Below are 7,674 nucleotides of genomic sequence, written 5' to 3'. Positions count from 1 at the left end.
TGACAACAACATATATATATGTGTGTGTTGTTGTTGTTGTTAGGTGCCCTTAAGTCAGTTCCAACTCATAGTGACTTATGCACAACAGAATGAAACACTGCCCAGTTCCTGCACCATTCTCACAATTGTTTTTATGTTTGAGCCCATTGTAGCTGCCACTGAATCAGACCATCTCATTGGCAATCTTCCTCTTATTTTGTTGATCCTCCACTTTACCAACCACGATGTTCTTCTCCAAGGATTCGTCCCTCCTGGCAACATATACAACGAACAAGAGACAATGTCTTGCCATCCTCGCCTCTAAGGAGCATTCTGACTGTACTGCCTCTAGGACAAATTTGCTTGTTTTGATAGTCCATGGTACTTGGGATATTTTTCCTCAACACCATAATTCAAATACATTGATTCTTCTACGGTCTTCCTTATTCATGGTCCAACTTTCACGTGTCTTTGAGGCAATTAATAATACCATGCTTTGGTCAAGTGCATCTTAGTCCTCAAAGTAACATCTTGGCTCGTTAGCAGTTTAAAGAAGTCTTTTGACTGCTGTTTCCATGAGTGTTGACTGTATATCCAAGCAAAATGAAAACATGGACAACTTCAATTGTTTCTCCATGTATCATGATGTTATTTATTGGTCAAGAGGTGAGGATTTTTGTTTTCTCTACATTGAAGTGCATTTCATAATGAAGGCTGTAGTCTTTGATCCTCATCAGTAAGTTTTAAAGTCCTCTTTCACTTTCAGTAAGCAAGTTGGTGTCATCTGCATATCCTAGTCTTCCTCCAATCCTGATGCCATGTTCTTATTCATATAATCGAGTTTCTTGGAGTATTTGCTCAACACACAGGTTAAATAAGTATGGTGAAAGAATACAGTCCTAGCATACATCTTTCCTGATTTTAAATGATTCAGCGTCCCCTTGCTCTGTTTGAATGCCTGCTTCTTGTGGTCTATATACAGGTTCCTCATGAGCACATTTAAGTGTTCTGGGGTGTAGTTCATTATGATCTAAACAGTCAGTTGTCTTTGCATTGTCAATAAAGAACAACTAAATATCTTTCTGGTATTCTGTTTTAGCCAAGACCCACATGATATCAACAATGATATCTCTAGTTCCATGTGCTTTCCAAATCTGACTTGAATTTCTGGTAGCTCCCTGTCGATGTACTGCTGCAACGTTATTTGAATTATCTTCAGAAAAATTTAAGCTGCATGTGATATTAATGATATTATTCAATGATTTCTAAATTCCATTGGTTCACCTTTCCTTGGAATGGACACAAATTTGGATAGCTTCCAATCAATTGGCCTGGTAGTTGTCTTCTAAATATCTTGGAATAGATGAGTGAGTGCCTCTAGTGCTGCATCAGTTAGTTGAAACTCACCTGCCCATTTGTTATGCTTCATGACAACATACAATTTCTAGTGCATGTTGCTGTGATGCTGGAAGCTATTTCAATCATATGTCAAATGCCAGAAGGGTCACCCATGGTAGACAGGTTTCAGCAGAACTTTGAGACTAAGACTGATGGCAATCCACTTCTCAAAAAAAATGGCCACTGAAAACCTTATGAATAGTAGAATATTGCATGATATAATGCTAGAAGATGAGACCCTTAGATTGGAAGGCATTCAAAATATGACCGGGAAAGACCTCCCTTCTCAAAGTATGTTGTTTGGTTAAGTGCCATCAAGTCAGTTCCAACTCATAGTGACTTTGTATAGAGTTTCTGGAGGAAGGGGCTGGTGGGCTTGAACTGCCAACCTTTCAATTATCAGTCCAAGGCTTATCCTACAGTGTCAAATGATGACCCCCTCATAGTTGACTTTAATGATGTAGATAGAGCAAAGCTTTTGGGACCTTCATTTTTTGACAGGCAAGACACAAAATGAGAAGAAACAACTGCAAGAACCCATTAATAATCAGAATGTGGAATGTACTAAAAATGATTCTAGGAAAATTGGGAGTTGTCAAAATTGAAATGGAATGCATTAAGTTTGATATACTAGGCATTAGTGAGCAGAAATAGGTTGGTATAGGCTATTTTGAATTGGACAATTGTATGGTCTATTATGCTGGGCATGATAAATTGAAGAGGAATGGTGTCATATTCATCACCAAAAAGAACATTTTAAGATCTATCCTGAAGTACAGTGCAGTGATAGGATAATATCCATGTGCCTATAATCAAGATGCATTCATAATTACTGGTGATTGAAATGTGAAAGTTGAAACAGAGAAGAATCAGTAGTTGTAAAATACAGGTTCAGTAACAGAAATGGTGCCAATGATCACTTGACAGAATGTTTAAAGATTAATGTTTTATTCATTGCAAATACCTTTTTCACCAACATAAACTGAATATACATGTGGACCTCCATTGATGAAATATACAGGAATCAAATTAACTACATCTGTGGAAAAAGATGAGGGAGAAGCTCAAACTCATCCATCAAAACAGGGCCAGTGGCCTACTGTGGAACAGAAAATCAATTGTTCATTTGCAAGTTCAAATTAAAGTTGAAGAAAATGAAAAGAAGTACACATAAGCCAAAATATGACCTTGAATATATCTCATTTGAATTTAATGACCATCTCAAGAATAGATTTGACAGACTGAACACACTATGTCCAAGAATGGTTGAAGGCCATACAATTGTGGAAGGACATGATACATTAAGAAAGCAAAAGGTCTTTAAAAAGACAAGAAAGAAAGAAATGACCAAAATGGATGTCAGAAGAGACTCTGAAACTTGTTCTAGAACATAGAGAAGCTAAAGGAAAATAAAAGAAATTAAAAGTAAAAGAAGATGGAAGGAATACAGAGTCACTGCCCTTCCCCACCCCAACTGGCTAACATTCAATCATTTCAGGAGTTAGCATATGATAAAGAACCAATGGTATTGAAGGAACAAGTCCAAGTGGCAGGAACACAAGGCTCCAGGAATTGACAGAATACCATCTGAAATGTTTCAACAAACTGATGCAGTGCTGAAGGGACCCACTTGTCTATGCCAGGACATTTGGAAGACAATTGCCTGGTCAATAGACTGGAAAGTGGTCTTTACAATGAAAGGTGACCCAACAGAATGCAGAAATTATCAAACAGTATCATTAATATCACATGCAAGTAAAATCTTGCTAATGATAATTCAAAAACTATTGCAGCAGTACATTGGCAGGGAACTGCCAGAAAGTCAAGCCTGACTCAGAAGAGGACATGAAATTAGGGATATCATTGCTTATGTCAGATGGAGGTTGAAAGTAAAGAATACCAGGAACATGTTTATCTATGTTCTATTGACTATGCAAAGGCATTCAACTGTGTGGACCATAACAAATTATGGATGACATTGAGAATACAGGGAATTCCAGAACACCCAATTATGTTTATGCAAATCCTGTATATAGATCAAAAGACAGTCATTTGAACGGAACAAGAGATGTTACATGGTTTAAAGTCAGAAAAAGTATGCATCAGAGTTGCGATATTCACCATACCTATTTAATCTGTATGCTGAGCAAGTTATCCAAGAACATTGCATCTGGAAGATAAAGAATCAGGGAACAAAGGGAAGACTTCACTGAGATGGCGTTACCATTGCTGTAGCAGTGGGCTCCCACATAGCACCGATTGTGAGAATGACTCAGGATCTAGCAAAATTTTGTTGTACATGGAGTGACTATGAGTAGAAACAAGTTCCTATTTGATGGCACCTAACAGGTCAGCAGTTCAAAACTACCAGCTGTTCCGTGGGAAAAAGATGAGGCTTTCTGCTTCCGTAAAGATTTATAGTCTTAGAAACCCTGTACAGGGTCACTATGAGTCAGAACTGATTCCACGGCACATAACCACTAACCACCAACAACAATAAGTCCTGGTGTGGAGCTGTAGGATAAGCACTGTACTGCTAACTGCAAAGTCAGCAGTTCAAACACATCAGTTGCTCTTTGGAAACACTATACAGGGTTGCTATGAATCAGAATTGACTCAACGACACTTAACAACACCAAAAACAGTAAATATGCGTGTGTGTGTGTGTGTGTGTGTGTATGTATATGTAGTCCAGGTATGTTGTAGGATGAGCTCTGACTGCTAACTGTAAGATTGACAGTTCAACCCCCAACTGCTCCTTGGAAACTCTTTAAGGGTCACTATGAGCTGGAACTGATTCAACAGCACTTAACAACAATAAACATGTATATATACATATGTGTATTTGTGTGTATATATATCAAACCCACCAGTTGTATCTCGGAAGCCCTACACAGGGTTACTACGAGTCAAAACCAACTCGATGGCACTTAATAACAACAACAACAGCATAATGGATTCACCTTCTATTTCTTTTGCTCTCCAGTCTCCTTCAGTGTACTAGTATCTTCCTTTGAGGGAAGAGCCTTGTCTCATGTTTCAGTCTTACTCTGCCAACATCATAAAGTGCCATCAGCTAAAATGCCATGCAAAGGGCCTCGTCCTGGGCAGCCATCCCGGCAGTGCACTCCCAATCCATTCAGATTTATGTTAACTATGCAAGGAAATAAATTGATACTTTCTGGAAACAAATCTCTGAAGTGGTTCAGCCATAAATTTATCTGAAGTTAAAGGTATCCTCTGAGGCTGTAGTAGCCTGTGTGTCTGTCATTTATTGGGCCATAAACATCTGTGCACCTGCAGGGGGATTATCCTGTTGCCATAAGAATGGCTTACAAAGTCTGAAAAGTAGGTTTTGAACCTAGCTTTGCCATTCATCCATCCATTCACTTATTCACTCACTCACTTTCTCACTGATATAGAGGTGAAAGAAAAATAGTCTCTTCTTATGGACAATAAAGTGCTGGATATGGATGACAAAAATTACAAAGGCATTGCATAATATTAGGTAGTATGGAAAAGGTTAGTTATGTTATTGTTTTAATCTTTTATGTAATTTTATTCACTTGTATGGTAGTAAAGCTTTTTATTAGCTCATAAGAAAACACTATAGCTTATTGAATTCTTGTGATAGCAGCTACATCTCTGGACTTAGTTTCCCTAAATCCTGGTGTGGTTGCTTTTGTATATTAAAAAAAATGTAGAAACAAAAGACCAAATAAACAAAAACTAAAATAAACAACAAAATTGTGGAAAAGATGGCTCTTCCTTATAAAATCACACAAGAAGTATTTTTCTTAGATTAATGATATGGCAGAAACTAGAAAAATGGTTTGTCTCTGGAATTCTTAACCCTCACAGACAATGCAGTGGTAACTATACACCTTTCCTACAACTGGAGTGGAAAACAGCCTTCTGAATATTCACCGAAAGCACAGACACAAGTTTACTGATGAGGATCCTGTGATGCATCTGTGAGTATTTTATGCACATTAGTCCTGGATGAACAAACTTGCCTGAGGAATTCTTTTTCTAATTATGCAGTATGCAATTTGGTGGAATTAATTAAACACATAATTTAACACATCACCTTTTCACAGTTGGAGGGCACTGACCTCCTAAAAACATTAGCTTTGCTTCTTCTGCTACAATGCAGTAGTAAATTCAGTCTTATTTGCCCCTCTACAACAGTCTATTTCTTCAACCTTAGTTTGAGCAAGGGTGGTTGAATGAGAGAGGCAAAAGGGGGCTCCCAATACACAACTCTCTGTTTTTCAAAACTTTGAAGGAGAGGGTCATCTGAAAGGATATGTGACTCCCGTTATAATCCTGTGGTTTTTGAAATGCCTTGAAGAATGGGGTATGATTTGGGCAAAGAAGAGGAGGGGAAGGAATTCACTCACAGGCAGAATGATCAGGTTCACGGACTTTGTGGTCAGTAATATAGAGCCTGAAGCTTTTATCCTAATGGGGCAAGAAGATACAAGGCAATGTGATGTGCCTTCTTGGAGCCCTTTCCCTATTTCCTTTATATGCAACTTTAAAAAAAAAGAAAGCATAAATTCCAGTCCACAACAACTATGATAACACTTACTGCTTGTTGTAAGTCTACTAATTGTTGTTCGCTGTCCTTGCCTTGTCCTCCGACTTATAACAACCTCAAAACCATAATGACCCCATACACAATGGTAAACACTGCTACCCAGTCCTTCACCATCCCCATGGTGGGTGGTGGGAATAGACTTTGTAATCCATAGGGTCTCTCACTGTTTCACGGAAGTAGAGCTCAGGTCTTTCTACCTGTCCATCTTAATCTAGAAGTTCTGCTGAAACCTGTTCAGTAGCAGAGTAACATACAGACTTCTACTGACAGATGGGTTAGGACGCACATGAGCGCACTGGTTGGAAATAGAAACTAGCTCTTTCACATGGAAAGCAAGAATTCCACCACTGAACCATCATACCACTTTGGCCCACATTAATTCTACTGAGTATAACACAAATACTACTCTATAACATTTTCAAAGTAAAATAATGGTTCACAGATTTCTGAAGCACCCTTGTAAGTTATACTGGCAGATGTTATTGTTGTCAGGTGCCTTAGAGTCAACTCCAACTCAGAGTGACCCTATGCTCAACAGAATGAAACGTTGCCTGGCTCTGCATCATGCTACAATTGTTACGCTTGAGATTGTGGCTCCCACTGTGCCAATCCATCTCACTGGGGGGGGGGGGTCTTCCTCTTTTTTGCTAATCCTCACTTTACCAAGTATGATGTCCTTTTCCAGGGACAGACACCTCCTGAAAACATGTCTAGAGTATGAGAGACAAAGATTCACCATCTTCCCTTCTAAGAAACATTCTGGCTGTACTTCTTTCAAGACAGATATCTTTGTTCTTCTGGCAGTCCATGGTACTTTCAATATATATTCTTTGCCAACATCATAATTTAAATGCAGCATTTGAAAAAAAACATGGCTTGGGTCAGGTGCTCTTTAGTCCTCAAAGTGGTATCTTTACTCTCGAATACTTTAAAGAGGCTGTTTGCAGCATATTTGCCCAATGCAATATGTTATTCAATTTTTTTGACAACTGCTTCCATGAACGCTGATTATGGATCCACGCAAAATGAAATCTTTGACAACCCCAATCTTTTCTCCATTTATCATGTTTTTTATTGGTCCAGTTGTGAGGATTTTGTTTTCTTTACATTGAGTTGTAATCCATATTGAAAGCTGTAGTCTTTGATCTTTATCAGCAAGAGCTTCAAACCCTCAGCTTTCAGCAACCATGGAGGTGTCATCTGCATATAACATGTTGCTAATGAGCCTTCTTTCAATGCTGATGTCACATACTTTTACAGATAGTCCAGTTTTTTTAAGATTATTTGCTTAGTTGTTATTGTTGTCTGGTGTCAGATAGGTGCTGACTCATAGCGACCCTGTAGATTGTTTCTGAGAGCAGCTGGTGGCTTTGCAATGTCAACTGAACTGTGCAGTTAGGAGTCCAGTGCTTGCCCTACTGCACCATATCAGGGTTCATTATATACAGTGAATAAATATGGTAATAGGATACAACTCTGACATATACCTTTCCTGATTTTAAACCACACATTATCCCTTTGTTCTGTCTGAATGATTGTCTCTTGTACACAATACATGTTTGGCATTAGCACAATTAAGTGTTCTGGAATACCCATTCTTCAAAGTTCGTTTGTTACATAGTTTATTATGAGCCACACAGTTGAATGCCTTTGCATAGACAATAAAACACAAGTAAACTTTTTTCTCTTTTCTC

The 7,674-nt window shown here is 38.4% G+C and overlaps 1 protein-coding gene across 2 annotated transcripts in view; it reads right to left on the bottom strand.

Moving 5' to 3' along the window:
- Positions 1–7,674, bottom strand: part of RGS7BP (regulator of G-protein signaling 7 binding protein) — a 233,311-nt gene that overhangs the window by 24,985 nt on the left and 200,652 nt on the right. The window lies entirely within an intron of this gene.

The sequence above is a fragment of the Chrysochloris asiatica genome, unplaced genomic scaffold (genome assembly GCF_000296735.1).
Source record: "Chrysochloris asiatica unplaced genomic scaffold, ChrAsi1.0 scaffold00318, whole genome shotgun sequence".
NCBI lineage: Eukaryota > Metazoa > Chordata > Mammalia > Afrosoricida > Chrysochloridae > Chrysochloris > Chrysochloris asiatica.
This window is presented reverse-complemented; position numbering and strand designations above follow the sequence as displayed.